Source organism: Loxodonta africana, unplaced genomic scaffold (assembly GCF_030014295.1).
Source record: "Loxodonta africana isolate mLoxAfr1 unplaced genomic scaffold, mLoxAfr1.hap2 scaffold_63, whole genome shotgun sequence".
Classification (NCBI taxonomy): Eukaryota; Metazoa; Chordata; class Mammalia; order Proboscidea; family Elephantidae; genus Loxodonta; species Loxodonta africana.
The window spans coordinates 294464-315628 of NW_026975359.1; positions in this window are offsets into that span (position 1 = coordinate 294464).

Sequence of the window (21165 nt, forward strand, 5' to 3'; positions counted from 1 at the left end):
TCTCCATTCGGCTCAATTCGGCTAGGTTCTGCACTATTTGACTCTTTTCTACTCTATTCTATTCTGTTGTATTCTTTCTATTCTGTTCTGTTCTCTCCTATTCTGTCGTACTCTATTCTATTCTACCCTACCCAACCCTACTACACCCCACCCAAACCTACGCTACTTTAATCTATTTGATTCAATTCGATTCAGTTCAACGCGATTTGACAGGATTCGAAGGGATTTGACGAGGTCTGAAGGCATTCGACAGGATTCAAAGAGATTTGATGAGATTCCATGCGATTTGACGTGATTCAGCAGAATTCTATGAGATTTCACGCAGTTCGAAGTTATTCCACGTGATACGAAGCGATTCGCCGTGATTCGATGACATTCGATGCAATTCAACTCTGTATGAAGCGATTCGACATGGTTTGACACAAAACGATGTGATTCGACATTATTCAGGGACGGTCGGTGCGATTCTGCTTGATTCAGCTCGATTAGGTGTGATTCAGCACTATACGGCTCTTTTCGGCTCTATTCAGCTACATTCAGCTCTATTTCCTCTATTCGTCTCTATTCAGCCTATTCAGCTCTATTTGACTCTATTCGAGTCTATTCGACCCTAATCTTTTCCACTCTATTCTATTTTATTCCTTCTATTCTGTTCTAATCTCTTCTATTCTACTCTATTCTATTCTAACCTTCCCTCCCCTTCTCTAATCTATACGTTTCAATTGGATTTGATGCATTGAATGCGATTCGACGTGATTAAGCTCAAATCGGCTCAATTCAAATCGATTTGGTTCTATTCAGCTCAGTTAGGCTCCATTCAGCTCAATTAGGCTCCACTTGGCTCGTTTTGGCTTGAATTGCTTTGATTCTGCTCGATTCAGCCTTTTTCGGCCCTATTCTGCTCTAATCGACTCTTTTCTACTCTATTCGTCTCTATTTGACTCCATTCAATTCATTCCACACCATTCTACACTATTCTGCTCTACCCTACCGTAACCACTCTAATTTACTCTAATCTATTCGACGCGATTCCTCTCATTTCGTCTGCATTCGGCTGTATTCAACTCTACTCTATTATACTCCAGTCTACTCTAGTCTACTCTTCTCTATTCTATTGTGTTGTTTCTATTCTGTTCTGTTCTATTCTACTCTATTCTACCCTACCCTATGCTACACAACTCTAATCTATTCTAATCCATTTGATTGGATTTGATTCAACACATTTCAACATGATTTGGCTCAATTTGGCTCTGTTCAAATCTCTTCTACTCTATTCCCCTCTACTCTACTCTAGCCTACTCTCTTCTGTATTTGTTCTGTATTGTTCTATTCTGTTCTGTTCTATTCTATTCTGTTTTATTCTATTCTACTCTACTCTATTCTACCCTACTCTACCCTACCATACCCGAACCTCCCCTACTCTCATCTATTCAATTCGATTCGACGAATTTTGACACGATTCGGTTCAAATCAGTTCCATTCGTGTCCATTCAGCTCCGTATGGCTCAAAGAGTGTCGATTTGGCTTGATTAGGCTCGATTCGGCTCCATTAGGCTCAATTCACTGAATTCGGCTCCATTTGGCTCAACTCAGGTCGATTCGGCCCTCCTCGGCCCTATTCAGCACTATTCGGCTCTATTCAGCTCTTTTCTACTCTATTCAACTCCATTCGCTTCCATTGCACATGATTCTACTCCATTCTACTCTACCCTACTCTAATTTACTGTAATTGATTCGATGGGCTTCAACATGGTTTGTCTCATTTTGTCTCCATTTGGCTCGATTCGACTCTGTTCTACTCTACACTATTCTGCTCTGCTCTACCCTTTTCTACTCTATTCTATTGTATTCTTTCAATTCTCTTCTACTGTGTTCAATTCTATTTTACTCTTTTCTATCCTACCCTACTCTAATCTATTCTACTGGATTCGATTCCATGCATTTCGATGCGATTCGGCTCAAATAGGCTCCATTGTACTCCATTCATCCCCCTTCAGCTCAAACCGGTCCGATTCAGCTCTAATCGGCTCCATTCGGCTCTAGTCAGCTCTATTCAGCTCTAATAGGCTCTATTCAGCTGTATTAGACTCTACTTAACTCTATTACCTCTTTTCAACTCCATTAGACTCCATTAACTCCATTCTATACCATTCTATTCCATCCTTCTCTATTCTATTGTATTGTACTCTAATCTACTCTAGTCTATTCCAATCGATTGGATGTGATTTGACTTGAATCGATGGGATTCAATGTAATTCAATGGGATCCGACGTGATACGGCACGATTCCGCAGGATTCGGCGCGATTCGTCTTGATTTCTATCACTTCGGCTCTTTTTGGCTTTATTTGGCTGTATTTGGCTCTATTCGGCACTATTCAACTCTATGCTACTCTACTCTTCTGTACTCTACAGTACTTGACCCTATTCTATTCTTTCAGTCCTGTTCTGTTCTATCCTGTTCTGTTCTACTGCATTCTATTCTACCCTACCCTACCCTAACTTACCCTGCTGTAATCTGTTCTATTCTATTCGACACACTTGAACGGGATTCTACCTGACTCGGGTCCTATCGGCTCGATTCAGCTCCTTTCTGCACCATTAAACTTGATTCGGTTCTACTCGGCTCTTTTCCGCTCTATTCGGCTTTTTGGCAGTATTTGACTCTATTTGACTCTACTCTATTCTTTCTATTCTGTTCTATTCTACTCTATTTTATTCTACCCTACTGTACCCTAACCTTACCTGCCCTACACTAAACTATTTGATTCTATTTGACTCATTTCAACGAGACTCGACATGATTCGTCTTGATTCACCTCGAATTTGGTGGATTCAGCTGCATTCAGCTCTGTTAGGCTCTATTCAACTCTATTTGACTCTATTCTACTGTATTTGCCTCTACTTAATTCTACCCCATTCTATCCGTTGTGTTCTGTTCTGTTCTGTCCTATTCTAACTCCTCCTACCCTACCCTCCTCTACTCTAATCTATTTGATTTGATTCAATGCATTTCAAAGTGATTCCATGTGATTAAGCTTGAATCGGCTTGACTTAGCTCTATTTGGCTTGAATCAGGTCAATTCGGCTCGATTCTGCTCAATTCAGCATAATTAGGCTCGATCGAACCTTATTCGGCCCTGTTGGGCTCTATTCAACTCTTTTCTACTTTATTCGTCTCTATTTGGCTCCATTCAACTCCATTCCACACCATTCTACTCTGTTCTACTCCATTCTACACTATTCTACTCTGTTCTACCCTACCCTACTCTAATCTATTCTAATCCATTTGATTCATCACGATTTGCCTCTTTTCCTCTCCATTCGACTCAATTCAGCTCGAATTGGATCTATTCATCTATATTCAGCACTATTCGACTCTCACTATTGTACTCAACTCTACTCCATTCTACTTTTTGTATTCTCTTCTGTTCTACTCTATGCTACTCTATTCTATTCTTCTGTGCCCTACCCTACCGAATCCCAGCCTATCCTACACTACTCTAATCTGTTCAGTTTAATTTGATTCCATTCAATTCGCCCTCATTTGACACAATTGGACTGGATTCAGTGAGATTCCACTAGATTCGACAGGTTTTGGTGGGGTTTGATGGAATTTGACAAGATTCGATGTGGTAGGATGCATTTAGGTGCGATTTGGCTCGATTTAGCTCGGGTCATTTTGTTTGTCTCTATTTGACTCTTTTTAGCTCCATTTGGCTCCATTGAGCTCGAATCTGGTCGATTCGACTCGATTCGGCTCGATTTGGCTTGATTCAGCTCTATTCGGCCCTATTTGACCCTATTCAGTGCTATTCGGCTCTATTCAACTCTTTTCTACTTTATTCATCTCTATTCAACTCCATTAGACTCCATTCCATTCCATTCTATTCTACAGGGGTACTCAATAAGGGTGCTAATTAAGGGTAGTAGTTCGGGTAAGGGTACTACTTAAGGCAAGGGTACTAGTTCAGGCTACCAGTTAAGCCCACTGTAGTAGTTATGGTACTAGTTAAGGCAAGGGTACTAGTTAAGTGTGCTAGTTAAGGCAAGGGCAGTATTTAAGGTTACTTGTTCAGGCAACAGTACTAGTTAAGGCTACTAGTTAATTCAAGGGTACTAGTGAAGACTACTGGTTAAGGTAAGGGTACTAGTTAAGGTCAGGTTGGTAGGTAAGGCTACTAGTTAAGGGTACCAGTAAGGCAACGGTACTAGTTAAGGCTACTAGTTAAGGCTACTAGTTAAGGCTACTAGTTAAGGCAAGGGTACTAGTTCAGGGTACTAGTAGGCAAGGGTACTAGTTAAGACTACTTGTTTAGGCAAGGGTACCTGTTCATATGACTAATTTAGGGTACTTGTCAAGGCAAGGATACTATTCAAGGCTAGTTGTCTAGGCTACTGATCTATGCCACTAGTCTAGCTGACTAGTCCAGCTGACTAGTCTAGGATACTACTCTAGCCTTCTCTTGTCTACTCTACAGTAGTCTACTTTCGTCTACCCTAGTCTACCGTATCATAATCTACCCTATCCTAACCTATTCTAATCGATTTGATTCAATTCAAAGCATTTCGATGAGATTAGACGCGATTATTCTTGAATTGGCTCGATTCGGCACCATCAGCTCGATTCAGCTCAAATCGCTTCGCTTCAGCTCGTTTCGACTCGATTTGGCTCAATTCAGCCTTATTAGGCCCTATTCGGCTTAACTCGACTCTTTTCTATTTGTCTCTATTTGGCTCCATTTGAATCCATTCTACTCTATTCTGTTCTACCCTACCCTGCTCTAATCTATTCTAATGGATTTGACTCGACACGATTCAAAGCATTTCGACGCGATTCATCTCGTTTTGTTTCCATTTGGCTCGATTCGGCTAGAATTGGCTCTATTCAGCTATGTCCTGCACTATTTGACTCTATTCGACTCAATCCTACTCTACTCTTCTCTACTTTACTCCTCTACTCTACCTTACTGTACTATATTCTATTCTTTCTGTTCTGTACTGTTCTGTTCTATTCTATTCTACCCTCCCTGTCCCTACCCTACCCTTATCTCATCTATGATTCGATTCGACGCATTTCCACGCGATTCGACGCCATTAGGCTTGAATCAGCTCGCTTCAGTTCGAATCGGCTCGATTTGGCTCCATTTCACTCCATTTGGCTTGATTTGGCTTGAATTGCATCGATTCTGCTGGAATCTGCTTGATTAGGCCTTCTTTGGCCCTATTCGGCCCTATTCTGCTCTATTCGACTCTTTTCTACTCCATTCGTCTCTATCCATCTCTATTTGACTCCATTCTATTCCATTCTACATCATTCTACACTATTCTCCTCTATTTTATTCTACCCTTCCCTACCCTAATCTATTCTAATTGATTCGATATGATTTGAAACGAATCAAAGCGATTCAATGCGTTTTGTCTCCATTAGGCTCAATTCAGCTATGTTCTGCAATATTTGACTCTTTCTATATTCTGCTGTATTCTTTCTATTCTGTTCTGTTCTCTCCTATTCTGTTGTACTCTATTCTATTCTACCCTACCCAACCCTACTGCACCCCACCCAAACCTACCCTACTTTAATCTATTTGATTCAATTTGATTCAGTTCGACGAGATTTGACAGGATTCGATGGTATTTGATGAGATCCGAAGGCATTCGATGGGATTCAAAGAGTTTTAATGAGATTCCATGCGTTTCAACTAGATTCAGCAGAATTCTATGAGATTTGATGCCATTCGAAGTTATTCGACGTGATACAACGCGATTCGCCTTGATTCGATGACATTCGACGCAATTTGACGCAATATGAAGCGATTCGACCCGGTTTGATGCAAAATGATATCATTGGATGTGACTCAACATGATTTGATGCGATTCGACCCTATTCGGCGACAGTCGGTGCGATTCTGCTTGATTCAGATCGATTAGGTGCGATTCGGCACTATACGGCTCTTTTTCGGCTGTATTCAGCTCCATTCACCTCTATTCGTCTCTATTCGGCCTGTTAAGCTCTATTCGAACCTACTCTTTTCCAATCTATTCTATTCCTTCTAATCTGTTCTAATCTCTTCTATTCTATTCTACCCTCCCCTCCCCTACTCTAATCCATACGTTTCGATTGGATTTGACACATTTAATGTGATTCAACACGATTAAGCTTGAATCTGCTCAATTCAGACCTATTTGGATCTATTGGCTCAATTAGGCTTCATTTGGCTCGTTTTGGCCTCAATTGCTTCGATTCTGCTCGATTTGGCCTTATTTGGCCCTATTCTGCTCTATTCGACTCTTCTACTCTATTCGTCTCTATTTGACTCCATTCTACTCCATTCCTTTCATTCCCCACAATTCTACACTATTCTGCTCTACCCTACCCTACCCCTCTCTAATGTACTCTAATGGATTTGATGCGATTCCTCTCATTTCATCTCCATTCGGCTCTATATTTTTTTTCTATTATACTCTATTCTACTCCTCTCTATTCTATTGTTTCTATTCTGTTCTGTTCTATTCTACTCTATTCTACCCTACCCTATACTACCCAACTCTAATCTATTCTAATCCATTTGATTGGATTTGACTCAACCCATTTTGACATGATTCGGCTTGATTCGGCTCTATTTGGCTCTGTTCAAATCTATTCTACTCTACTCTATTCCCCTCTACTCTACTCTAGCCTACTCTTTTCTGTATTCGTTCTGTATTGTTCTGTTCTATTCTATTCTATTCTGTTTTATTCTATGCTACTCTAGCCTATTCCACCCTACCCTATCATACCTGAACCTCCCCTACTCTAATCTACTCAATTCGATTCAACAAATTGTGACGCGATTTGGGTCAAATAGGTTCGATTCGTGTCCATTCAGTTCCATTTCGCTCGAATAGTGTCGATTCAGCTTGATTAGGCTCGACTCGGCTCCATTAGGATCGATTTGCTGGATTCGGCTCGATTTGGCTCAATTCAGCTCAATTCAGCTCTCTTTGGCCCTATTCGTCTCTATTCGGCTCTTTCCTACTCTATTTGACCCCATTCAATTCCATTGCACACCATTCTACTCCATTCTTCACTATTCTACTCCACCCTACTCTACTGTAATTTATTTGATGGGATTCGACGCTATTTGTCTCATTTCGTCTCCGTTTGGCTCAATTCGACTCTATTTGACTCTGTTCTACTCTACTCTACACTATTCTGCTCTGCTCTACCTTTTTCTACTCTATTCTGTTGTATTCTTTCTATTCTCTTCCTCTATGTTCAATTCTATTCTACTCTTTTTTATCCTACCTTACTCTAATCTATTCTACTGGTTTTGACTCCACGTACTTTGATGGGATTCGGCTCAAATTGGCTCCATTGCACTCCATGCATCCCCCTTCAGCTCAAATCAGTTCGATTCATCTCTAGTCGGCTCCATTCGGCTCTAGTCAGCTCTATTCAGCTCTAATATGCTCTGTTCAGCTCTATTCGGCTCTATTAGACTACTCAACTCTATTATCTCTTTTCGGCTCCATTACACACCATGCTTCTCCATCCGACCCTATTCTTCTGTATTCTATTGTCTTGTACTCTACCCTTTTCTAGTCTATTCTAATCGATTGGATTTGATTTGACTTGAGTCGATAGGATTCAATGCAATTCGACGGGATTTGATGCGATATGGCACGATTCCACAGGATTCAGTGCGATTCTTCTTGATTTCTATCGCTTTTGCTTTTTTTGGTTCTATTTGGCTGTATTTGGCTCTATTAGGCAATAGTCAACTCTATTCTATACTCTACACTACTTGACCCTATTCTATTCTTTGTTCTGTTCTATTCTATCCTGTTCTGTTCTACTGCATTCTATTCTACCCTACCCTACCCTAAGTTACCCTACTGTAATCTGTTCTATTCTATTCAACACACTTGAATGGGATTCAACCTGATTCAGGTCATATCAGCTCGATTCAGCTCCTTTTTGTGCCATTAAACTCGATTCGGTTCTATTTGGCCCTTTTCCTCTCTATTCGGCTCTTTTCAGCAGTATTCGACTCTATTTGACTCTAGTCTAGTCTATTCTTCTCTATTCTTTCTGTTCTGTTCTATTCTACTCTATTCTATTCTACCCTACCCTACCCTAACCTTACCTGTCCTACACTCATATATTTGATTCGATTCGACACAATTCAATGCAATTTGACACGATTCGTCTCGATTCACCTCGAATTTGGTTGATTCAGCTGCATTCAGCTCTGTACGCCTTTTTCTGGTTCTATTCAATTCTATTTGACTCTATCTTATTATGCTCGACTCTATTTAATTCTATTCTATTCTATCTATTGTGCTTTGTTTTGTTCTATTCTAACCTCTCCTACCCTACCCTCCTCTACTCTATTCAATTAGATTCAATGCATTTTGACCAGGCCAGGGTAGTAGTTAAGGATACTAGTAAAGGCAAGGTTACTAGTTAAAGGTACTAGTAAGGCAAGGCTACTAGTTAAGCCTACTAGTCAAGGCAAGGCTACTAGTTAGTTCAAGGGTACTAGTTAAGTCAGCTAGTTAAGGCAGGAGTACTAGTTAAGGCTATTAGTTAAGGCGAGGGTACTCGTTAAGGCAAGTGTACTAGTTAAGTCTACTGGTTAAGGCAAGAGTACTAGTTAAGGCTAGTTGTTAAGGCAAGGCTACTACTTAAGGGTACTAGTTAAGACAAGGGTACTAGTTCATGCTACTTGTAAAGGCCACTAGTTAAGGGTACTAGTAATGTAAGGGTACTAGTTAAGATTACTGGTTAAGGCAAGGGTACTAGTTCAGGTTACTAATTTAGGGTACCTTTCAAGGCAAGGGTACTATTCAAGGCTAGTTGTCTAGGCTACTGATCTATGCCACTAGTCTAGCTGACTAGTCCAGGTTACTAGTCTAGGCTATTACTTCAGCCTTCTCTTGTCTACTCTACTGCAGTCTACTTTTGTCTACCCTAGTCTACCCTATCATAAACTACCCTTCCCTAACCTCTTCTATTCTAATCGATTTGATTCTATTCAAAGCATTTCTATACGATTAGACGCAATTATACTTGAATCGGCTCGATTCAGCGTCATCAGCTCGATTCAGCTCGATTTGGCTAGAATCGCTTTGATTCAGCTCGTTTCGAATCGATTTGGCTCTGTTCATCCTTATTTGGCCCTATTCGGCTCGATTTGACTCTTTTCTAATCTATTTGTCTCTATTCGACTCCATTTGACTCCATTCTGCTCTATTCTGTTCTACCCTACCCTACTCTAATCTATTCTAGTGGATTCGATTCGACACAATTCGAAGCAATTTGACACGATTCGTCTCGTTTTGTTTTCATATGGCTCAATTCAGGTAGAACTGGCTCTATTCAGCTATATCCTGCAGTATTTCACTCTATTCGACTCTATTCCACTTAATCCTATTCTACTCTTCTCTACTCCTCTGCTCTACCCTACTGTACTATACTCTTATTCTTTCTATTCTGTACTGTTTTATTAGATTCTATTCTACCCTCCCCGCCCCTCCCCTACCCTTATCTCATCTATTTGATTCAATTCAATTTGATGCATCTCCACAAGATTCGACGCGATTAAGCCTGAATCACCTCGATTTGGTTCAATTCGGCTAGATTTGGCTCCATTTCACTCCATTCGGCTTGATTTGGCTTGAATTGCATCGATTCTGCTGGATTCTGCTCGATTAGGCCTTCTTTGGCCCTATTCTGTTCTATTCGGCTCTTTTCTACTCTATTCGTCTCTATCCGTCTCTATTTGACTCCATTCTATTCCATTCCACACCATTCTACACTATTCTCCTCTATTCTATTCTACCCTTCCCTACCCTAATCTATTCTAATTGATTTGATTTGATTTGAAACGAATCAAAGCAATTCAATGCGTTTTGTCTCCATTCAGCTCAATTCAGCTATGTTCTGCACCATTTGACTCTTTTCTACTGTATTCTATTTTGTTGTATTCTTTCTATTCTGTTCTGTTCTCTCCTATTCTGTTGTACTCTATTCCATTCTACCCTACCCAATCCTACTGCACCCCACCCAAACCTACCCTACTTTAATCTATTTGATTCAATTCGATTCAGTTCCACACGATTTGACGGGAATCGACGGGATTCAACGAGATTGGAAGGTATTTGATGGGATTCGAGGAGTTTTAATGAGATTCCATGCGATTTGACGTGATTCAGCAGAATTTTATGAGATTTGACACAATTCGAAGTTATTCGACGTGATACGATGCGATTTGCCGTGATTCGATGACATTCGTTGCAATTCGACACAATATGATGCAATTCGACCAGGTTTGACTCAAAATGATATGACTGTACGTGATTCGATGTGATTCGACGCTATTCAGTGACAATCGGTGCGATTCTCCTTGATTCAGATCGATTAGGTGCGATTCGGCACAATACGGCTTTTTTCGGCTGTATTCAGCTCCATTCAGCTGTATTCGTCTCTATTCGACTCTATTTGACGTCTACTCTTTTCCACTCTATTCTATTCCTTCTATTCTGTTCTAATCTCTTCTATTCTACTCTATTCTATTCTACCCTCCCCTTCTCTAATCTATACGTTTCGATTGGATTTGACGCATTTAACGCGATTCAACGTGATTAAGCTTGAATCGGCTCGATTCGGATAGATTTGGCTCTATTCGGCTCAATTATGCTCCATTTGGCTCGTGTTGGCTTCAATTGCTTCGATTCTGCTCAATTCGGCCTTATTTGGCCCTATTCTGCTCTATTCGACTCTTTTCTACTCTATTCGCCTCTATATGACTCCATTCTACTCCATTGTATTCATTCCACACCATAATACACTATTCGACTCTATTCTGCTCTACCCAACCCTACACCACTCTAAGTTAGTATAATCGATTTGACACGATCCCTGTCATTTCATCTCGATTTGGCTCTATTCAGCTCTGTTCAACTCTACTCTATTATACTCTAGTCTACTCTTCGCTATTCTATTGTACTGTTTCTATTCTGTTGTGTTCTACTCTACTCTACCCTACCCTACCTGAATCTCCCCTACTCTAATCTATTCAATTCAATTCAACGAATTTTGATGAGATTCGGGTCGAATCCATTTGATTCGTGTCCATTCAGCTCCATTTGGCTCGAGTAGTGTCGATTCAGCTTGATTAGGCTTGATTTGGCTGCATTAGGCTTGATTCACTGGATTCGGCTGCTTTTGGCTCATTTCAGCTCGATTCGACCTTCCTCGGCCCTGTTCGGCTCTATTCAGCTCTTTTCTATGCTATTCGACTCCATTCGATTCCATTGCACACCATTCTACACTATTCTAATCTACCCTACTCTAATTTACTGTAATCGATTCGATGGGATTCGATGTCATTTGTCTCATTTCCTCTCCATTTGGCTCAATTCGACTCTGTTCTACTCTACTCTACACTATTCTGCTCTGCTCTACCCTTTTCTACTCTATTTTATTGTATTCTTTCTATTCTCTTCTACTGTGTTCAATTTTATTCTACTCTATTCTACTGGATTCGATTCCATGCATTTCAATGGGATTCGGCTCAAATCGGCTCCATTGCATTCTAGTCGGCTCTGTTCATCTCTAATAGGCTCTATTCAGCTCTATTTGGCTCTATTAGACTCTACTCAAATCTATTATCTCTTATCGACTCTGTTCAACTCCATTCTACACCATTCTAATCCATCCTACTCTATGCTTCTCTATTCTATTTTATTGTACTTTACCCTACTCTAAAAAAAAATCTAGTCTATTCTAATTGATTGGATTTGATTTGACTTGAATCGATGTGATTCAATGCAATTCAACGGGATTTGACGCGATATGGCATGATTCCGTGGGATTCGGCCTGATTCATCTTGATTTCTATTGCTTCAGCTCTTTTTGGCTCTATTTGGCTGTATTCGGCAATATTCGAACTGTTCTACTCTACTCTTCTATATTCTACTCGACCATATTCTATTCTTTCTGTTCTGTTCTATCCTGTTCTGTTCTACTGCATTCTATTCTACCCTACCCTAACTTACCCTACTGTAATCTATTCTTTTCTATTCAAAACAATCGAACGGGATTTGACCTGATTCGTGCCGTATCTGCTCGATTCAGATCCTTTTTGGCCATTAAACTCGATTCGGTTCTACTCAGCCCTTTTCCACTCTATTCGGCTCTTTTCGGCAGTATTCAACTCTATTTGACTGTAGTCTACCCTACTCTATTCTTTCTGTTCTGTTCTAGTCTCCTCTATTCTATTCTACCCTACCCTACCCTAACCTTACCTGCCCTACACTAATCTCTTTGATACGATTCGACACAATTATATGCGATTTGTCATAATTCGTCTCGATTCACCTCGAATTTGCTCGATTCGGCTGTATTCAGCTCTGTTCAGCTCTTTTCAGCTCTATTCATCTTGATTTGACTCTATTCTACTGTACTTGGCTCTACTTAATTCTATTCTATTTCTATTGTGTTCTGTTTTGTTGTGTTCTGACCTCTCCTACCCTACCCTCCTCTTCTCTAATCTATTCAATTTGATTCAAGGCATTTTGACGCGATTCCATGTGATTAGGCATGAATCGGCTTGATTTAGCTCTATTTGGCTTCAATCAGGTCAATTCAGCTCGATTCAGCATAATTAGGCTTGATTCAACCTTATTCGGCTCCGTTCGGCTCTATTCAACTCTTCTACTTTATTCATCTCTATTTGGCTCCATTCGACTCCATTCCACACCATTCTACTCTGTTCGACTCCATTCTACACTATTCTATTGTATCCTATTCTGTTCTACCCTACCCTACTCTAATCTATTCTAAACGACTCGCTTCAATGTGATTTGTCTCGTTTCCTCTCCATTCGACTCGATTCAGCTCGAATTGGATCTATTCATCTCTATTCTGCACTACTCGGCTCTGACTATTCTTCTCTACTCAACTCTACTCCATTCTACTCTTTGTATTCTCTTCTCTTCTACTCTATGCTACTCTATTCTATTCTTCTGTGCACTACCCTACCAAATCCCAGCCTAACCTACACTATTCTAATGGGTTCAATTTAATTTGATTCCATTCAATTTCGACCTGATTTGACACAATTCGACGGGATTTGGTGAGATTCGACGGGTTTTGGTGGGATTTGATGGAATTCGACAAGATTCGATGCAATAGGATGTGATTAGGTGAGACTTGGCTCGATTTATTTCTGTTCATTTTGTTTGTCTCTATTTGGCTCGTTCCAGCTCCCTTCGGCTACGTTCAGCTCGAATGTGGTCAATTCGACTCGATTCGGCTCGATTCGGGTCTATTTGGCTCTATGCAACTCTTTTCTAATCTATTCATCTCTGTTCGACTCCATTAGACTCCATTCCACACCATTCTACTCCATTCTACACTAGTCTATTCTACAGAACCCTACTCCACCCTTCCCTATCCTAATCTGTTCTTTTCTACTGTTGTATTCTATTCTCGCTTTCTATTTCCTCTATTCCATCCTATGCTACTCTACCATACCCTACACTAAACTAACCTACCCTGGCCAATGCTGTTCTAGTCTATTTTCTCTGTTCCAGCGTATACTACCCTACCCTACGTGACCCCACCACACCATACCCTACTACTTAGGGGTACTCAATAAGGACACTAATTAAGGGTACTAGTTGGGGCAAGGGTACTACTTAAGGCAAGGTTGGTAGTTTGGGCTACTAGTTAAGGCTAGGGTACTAGTTAAGGTTACTAGTAAAATCAATTGTACTAGTTAAGACATCTAGTTAAGGCAAGGCTATTAGTTAAGGTAAGAGGACTAGTTATGGCTACTAGTTAAGGCAAGGGCAGTAGTCAAGGCTACTAATTAAGGCAAGGGTACTAATTAAGGAAGGGTACTAGTTAAGACTGCTAGTTAAGGTAAGGTTACTAGTTGAGGCCAGGTTACTAGTTGAGAATATTAGTTAAGGGAAGGCTATTAGCTAAGGCAAGGGTACTAGTTAAGACTACTAGCGAAGGCAAGAGTACTAGTTAATACAAGGGTACTAATTAAGGCTACTAGTTAAGCAACGGTAGTAGTACAGATTACTAACTTAGGGTACTTGTCAAGCCAAGGGTAGTATTCAAGGCTAGTAATCTAGGCTACTGGTCTTTGCCACTAGTCTAGCTGACTAGTCCAGCTTACTACTCTATGCTACTTCTCTAGCCTTCTCTTGCTGACTCTACTGTAGTCTACTTTCATCTACTCTTGCCTACCCTATCATAAACTACCCTACCCTAAGCTCTATTGTAATATATTCGATTCAATTTGATTCAAAGTATTTCAATGACATTGGACGCAATTATGCTTGAATCAGCCCTATTCGGCTCGATTCAACTCTTTTCTACTCTATTTGTCTCTATTCGACTGCATTTGACTCCATTCTACCCTATTCTATTCTACCGTACCCTACACTACTCTAATCTATTCTAATGGATTCGATTCGACGAAATTCGAAGCAATTCGACACGATTCGTCTCGTTTTGTTTCCATTTGGCTCGATTCGGCTAGAATTGGCTCTATTCAGCTATATCCTGCACTATTTAACCCTATTCAACTCTATTTGACTCAACTCTGCTCTACTCTTCTCTGCTCTACCTTACTGTACTATATTCTATACTTTCTATTCTGTCCTGTTCTATTCTATTCTACCCTCCTCTCCCCTCCTCTCACCTATTTGATTCGATTTCATTCTACGCATTTCCACGCGATTCGAGGCGATTAGGCTTGAGTCAGCTCGATTTGCTTTGAGTCGGCTCGATTTGGCTCCATTTCACTCCATTCGGCTCGATTTGGCTCTAATTGGGTCGATTCTGCTGGATTCTGCTCGATTAGGCCTTCTTTGGCCCTATTCGGCCCTATTCTGCTCTATTCGACTCTTTTCTACTCTATTCATCTCTATCCGTCTCTATTCTGCTCCATTCTATTCCATTCCACACCATTCTACACTATTCTCTATTCTATTCTACCCTTTCCTACTCTATTCTAATTGATTTTATTTGATTTGACCTGATTCAACACAATTCGTCTCGTTTTGTCTCCATTCGGCTCAATTCGGCTCTGTTCTGCACTATTTGACTCTATCCTTCTCTACTCTATTCTATCCTGTTGTATTCTTTCTATTCTGTTCCGTTCTGTTCTCTCCTATTCTGTTGTACTCTATTCTATTCTACCCTACCCAACCCTACTGCACCCCACCCAAACCTACCCTACTCTAATCTATTTGATTCAATTCAATTCAGTTCGACGCGATTTGACAGGATTTGACGGGATTCGACGAGTTCCGAAGGCATTCGACGGGATTCGAAGAGATTTGACCAGATTCTATGCTTGATTCAGCTCGATTAGGTGCGTTTTGGCACTATAGTGCTCTTTTCGGCTGTATTCAGGTCTATTCGTCTCTATTCGGCCTATTCGGCTCTATTCGACCCTACTCTTTTCCACTCTATTCTATTCCTTCTATTCTGTTCTAATCTCTTCTATTCTACTCTATCCTCGTCTACCCGTCTCTAATCTATATGTTTCGATTGGATTTGATGCATTTAACACGATTCGATGCGATTAAGCTTGAATCGGCTCGAATCGGATCGACTTGGCTCTATTTGGCTCAATTAGGCTCCATTCAGCTCGTTTTGGCTTGAATCGCTTCGATTCTGCTCGATTCGGCCTTATTCGGTCCTATTCTGCTCTATTTGACTCTTTGCTACTCTATTCACCTCTATTTGACTCCATTCTATTCATTTTACACCATTCTACACTATTCTACTCTATTCTGCTCTACCTTACCCTACACGACTCTAATTTAATCAATTTGACATGATCCCTCTCATTTCATCTCGATTCAGCTCTATTCAGCTGTATTCGACTCTATTATACTCTAGTCTACTCTTCTCTATTCTGTTGTTTCTATTATGTTCTGTTCTATTCTACTCCATTCTACCCTACCCTATAATAGCTACCCAACTCTAATCTATTCAAATCCATTTGATTGGATTTGATTCAACCCATTTTGACGCGATTCGGCTCGATTTGGCTCTATTGGAATCTATTCTATTCTACTCTAGTCCCCACTGCTCTACTCTAGCCTACTCTTTCCTGTATTCGTTCTGTATTGTTCTGTTCTACTCTATTCTGTTTTATTCTATTCTACTTGACCCTATTCTACCCTACCCTACCATACCCGAAACTCCCCTGCTCTAATCTATTTGATTCAATTCCACGAATTTTGACCCGATTCAGGTCGAATCGGTTCGATTCGTGTCCATTTGGCTCCATTTGGCTCGAATGGTGTCGATTCAGCTTGATTAGGCTCGATTCAGCTCCATTAGCCTCGATTCACTGGATTCGGCTCGATTTGGCTCAATTGAGCTCAATTCGGCCCTCTTCGGCACTATTCGACTCTATTCGGCTCCATTTGATTCCATTGCACAGTATTCTACTCCATTCTACACTATTTTACTCTACCCTACTCTAATTTGCTGTAATTGATTCGATGGGATTCTACACAATTTGTCTCGTTTCATCTCCATTTGGCTTGATTCAACTCTTTTTGACTCTGTTCTATTCTACTGTACGCTATTCTGTTCTGCTCTACCCTTTTCTACTCTATTCTATTGTATTCTTTCTATTCTCTTCTACTGTGTTCAATTCTACTCTATTCTATCCTACCCTACTCCAATCCATTCTACTGGATTCGATTCCACGCATTTCAATGGGATCCAGCTCAAAATGGCTCCATTGCACTCCATTCATCCCTCTTCAGCTCAAATCGGTTCGATTCAGCTCTAATCAGCTCCATTTCACTCTAGTCGGCTCTATTCGGCTCTAATACACTCTATTCAGCTCTTTTTGGCTGTATTAGACTCTTCAACTCTATTATCTCTTTTTGACTGGATTCAACTCCACTCAAGTCCGTTCTACACCATTCTACTCCATCCTACTCTATTCTTCTCTATTCTATTGTATTGTACTCTACCCTACTCTAGTCTATTCTAATCGATTGGGTTTGATTTGACTTGAATCAATGGGATTCAATGCAATTCTATGGGATTTGATGCAATATGGCAGGATTCCACGGGATTCAGAGTGATTCGTCTGGATTTCTATTGCTTTGGCTGATTTTGGCTCTATTTGGCTGTATTTGGCAATACTTGAGTCTATTGTACTCTACTCTTCTATACTCTACTCAACCTTATTCTGTTCTTTCAGTTCAGTTCTATGCTGTTCTGTTCTACTGCATTCTATTCTACCCTAACCTACCTTAACTTACCCTACTGTAATCTGTTCAATTCTACTGGACACACTTGAACGCGATTCGACCTGATTCCGGCCATAACAGCTCGATTCAGCTCCTTTCTGCTCCATTAGACTCAATTCGGCTCTACTCAGCTCTTTTCCGCTCTATTCGGCAGTATTCAACTCTATTTGACTGTAGTCTACTCTACTTTGTTCTTTCTATTCTGTTCTATTCTACTCTATTCTATTCTACCTTACCCTACCCTAACCTAGTTTGCCCTACACTAATCTATTTGGTTCGATTCGACACATTTCAACGCAATTCGAAATGATTCTTCAGCGTTCACCTCGAATTTGATCGATTTGGCTGTACTCAGCTCTGTTCGGCTCTTTTCAGCTCTATTCAACTCTATTTGACTCTATTCTACTGTATTCGACTCTACTTAATTCTATTCTATTCTTTCTGTTGTGTTCTGTTGTATTCTAACCTCTCCTACCCTACCCTCATCTACTCTAATCTATTCGATTCGATTCAATACGTTTTGAACCGATTCCATGTGATTAGGCTTCAATCAGCTTGATTTAGCTCTATTTGGCTTGAATCAGGTCAATTCGGCTCGATTCTGCTCGATTCAGCATAATTAGACTCGATTCCACCTTATTCGGCCCTGTTCGGCTCTATTCAACTCTTTTCTACTTTATTCTTCTCTATTTGGCTCCATTTGACTCCATTCCATACCACTCTACTCTGTTCTACTCCATTCTACACTATTCTACTCTATCCTTTTCTGTTTTACCCTACCGTAATCTAATATATTCTAATCGATTCAATGCATCGCGATTTGTCTCGTTTCCACTCCATTAGCCTTGATTCAGCTCAAATTGGATCTATTCACCTATATTCTGCACTACTTGACTCTGACTATTCTACTGTATTCAACTTTACTCTATTCTACTCTGTATTCTCTTCTGTTCTACCCTATGCTCCTCTATTCTATTCTTCTGTGCACTACGCTACCGAATCCCAGCCTAACCTAACCTACACTACTCTAATCTGTTCAATTTAATTCAATTCTATTTAATTCGACCCAATTTGACACAATTCGATAGGATTTGGTGAGATTCTATGAGATTCAACGGGTTTTGGTGGGATTTGATGGAATTCGTCGAGATTCGATGCAATAGGATGCAATTAAGTGCGATTTGGCTCGATTTAACTCGGCTCATTTTGTTTGTCTCTATTTGGCTCGTTTCAGCTCCAGTAAGCTACATTCAGCTCGAATCTGGTTGATTCGACTTGATTCGGCTCGGTTTGTCTCCATTCGGCTCGATTCAGCTTGATTCTGCCCTATTGGCCCTATTCTGTGCTATTTGGCTCTATTCAACTCTTTTCTACTCTATTCATATCTGTTTGACTTCATTAGACTCCATTCCACACCATTCTACTCCATTCTACACTATTCTATTCTACAGAACCCTACCCCATCCTACCCTATCCTAATCTAGTCTGTTCTTTTCTATTCTGTTGTATTCTATTCTCCTTTTTTATTTTCTCTATTCCATCCTATGCTACTCTACCATACCCTACACTAAACTAACCTACCCTGACCTATGCTATTCTACTCTATTTTATTCTATTTTCTCTGTTCCACCATATGCTACCCTACACTACGCTACCCCACCGTACCATACTCTACTCCTTAAAAAAAAAAAAAAACTTAGGGGTACTCAATAAAGGTACTAATTAAGGGTACTCAATAAAGGTACTAATTAAGGGTACTCGTTTGGGCTAGGGTACTACTTAAGGCAGGGGTACTAGTTCAGACTACTAGTTAAGGCAGGGGTACTAGTTAAGGCTACTAGTTAAGGCAAGATTACTAGTTAAGGCTACTATTTAAGGCAATGGTACTAGTTAAGGCCAGGGTGCTGATTAAGGCTACCAGTTAAGGCAAGGCTACTAGTTAAGGCTACGAGTTAAGGGTACTAGTTAAGGTGAGGGTACTAGTTAAAAGTACTAGTAAGGCAAGGGTACTAGGTAAGGCAAGAGTACTAGTTCAGAATACTAATTTAGGGTACTTGTCAAGGCAAGGGTTGTATTCAAGGCTAGTTGTCTAGGCTACTGTTCTATGCCACTAGTCTAGCTGACTAATCCACCTTACTAGTCTAGGCTACTACTCTAGCCTTCTCTGGGCTACTCTACTGTAGTCTACTTTCATCTACCCTTGTCTAGCCTATGTTAAACTATCCTACCCTAACCTCTTCTGATCTATTCGATTTGATTCGATTCAAAGCATTTCAATGCGATTGGACGCGATTATGCTTCAATCAGCCCTATTAGGCTCGACTCGACTGTTTTCTACTCTGTCTCTATTCGACTCCATTTGACTCCATTCTACTCCATTCTGTTCTACCCTACCCTACTCTAATGGATTCGATTCGACGTGATTTCAAGCAATTCGACGCGATTCATCTCGTTTTGTTTCCATTGGGCTCGATTTGGCTAGAATTGGCTCTATTCTGATATATCCTGCACTATTTGACTCTATTTCAGCTCAATCCCACTCTACTCTCCTCTGCTCTACCTACTGTACTATATTCTATCCCTTCTATTCTGTCCTGTTCTATTCTAGTCTACCCTCCCCACCCCTTCTCTAATCTATTTGATTCGATTCAATTCGATGCATTTCCACGCGATTCGACGCGATTAGGCTTAAATCAACTCGATTCGGTTCGATTTGGCTCCATTTCACTCCATTCGGCTGTAGTTCGGTTGAATTGCATCAATTCTGCTGGATTCTCCTCGATTAGGCCTTCTTTGGCCCTATTCAGCCCTATTCTGCTCTGTTCAACTCTTTTCTACTCTATTCATCTCTATCCGTCTTTATTCGACTCCATTCTATTCCATTCCACACCATTCTACACTATTCGCCTCTATTCTATTCTACCCTTCCCTACCCTAATCTATTCTAATTGATTCGATTTGATTTCACCCGATTCGAAGTGATTCAACGTGATTCGTCTTGGTTTGTCTCCATCGGCTCTGTTCTGCACTATTTGAATCTATTCTATTCTGTTGTATTCTTTCTATTCTGTTCTGTTCTCTCCTATTCTGTTCTACTCTATTCTATTCTACCCTACCCAACCCTATTGCACCCCACCCAAACCTACCCTACTTTAATCCATTTGATTCAATTCGATTCAGTTTGTGGTGATTTGACAGTATTCAATGAGATCCAAAGGCATTTGACGAGATTTGAAGAGATTCCATGCAATTCGACGTGATTCAGTAGAATTCTATAAGATTTGATGCAATTCGAAGTTATTCAATGTGATATGACGCTATTCAGTGACGGTGCGATTCTGCTTGATTCAGCTGGATTAGGTGAGTTTCGGCACTGTACGGCTATTTTCGGCTCTATTCAGCTCCATTCAACTCTATTTGTCTCTATTCAGCCTATTTGGCTCTATTCGACCCCACTCTTTTTCACTCTATTCCTTCTATTCTGTTCTAACCTCTTCTTCTCTACTCTATTCTATTCTACCCTACCCTTCTCTAATTTTATGTTTCAATTGAATTTGATGTATTTAACGTGATTCGATGCAATTAAGCTTGAATCGGCTCGATTCGGATCAATTTGGCTCAGTTAGGCTCCATTCGGCTCGTTCTGGCTTGATTGCTTCAATTCTGCTCGATTCGGCCTTATTTGGCCCTATTCTGCTCTATTCGACTCTTTTCTACTCTATTCGTCTCTATTTGACTCCATTCTATTCATTCCACACCATTCCATTCTACACTCTTCTGCTCTACCCTACCCTACACTACTCTAATTTACTCTAATCGATTAGACGCAATTCCTCCCATTTCGTCTCCATTCGGCTCTATTCAGCTCTATTATAC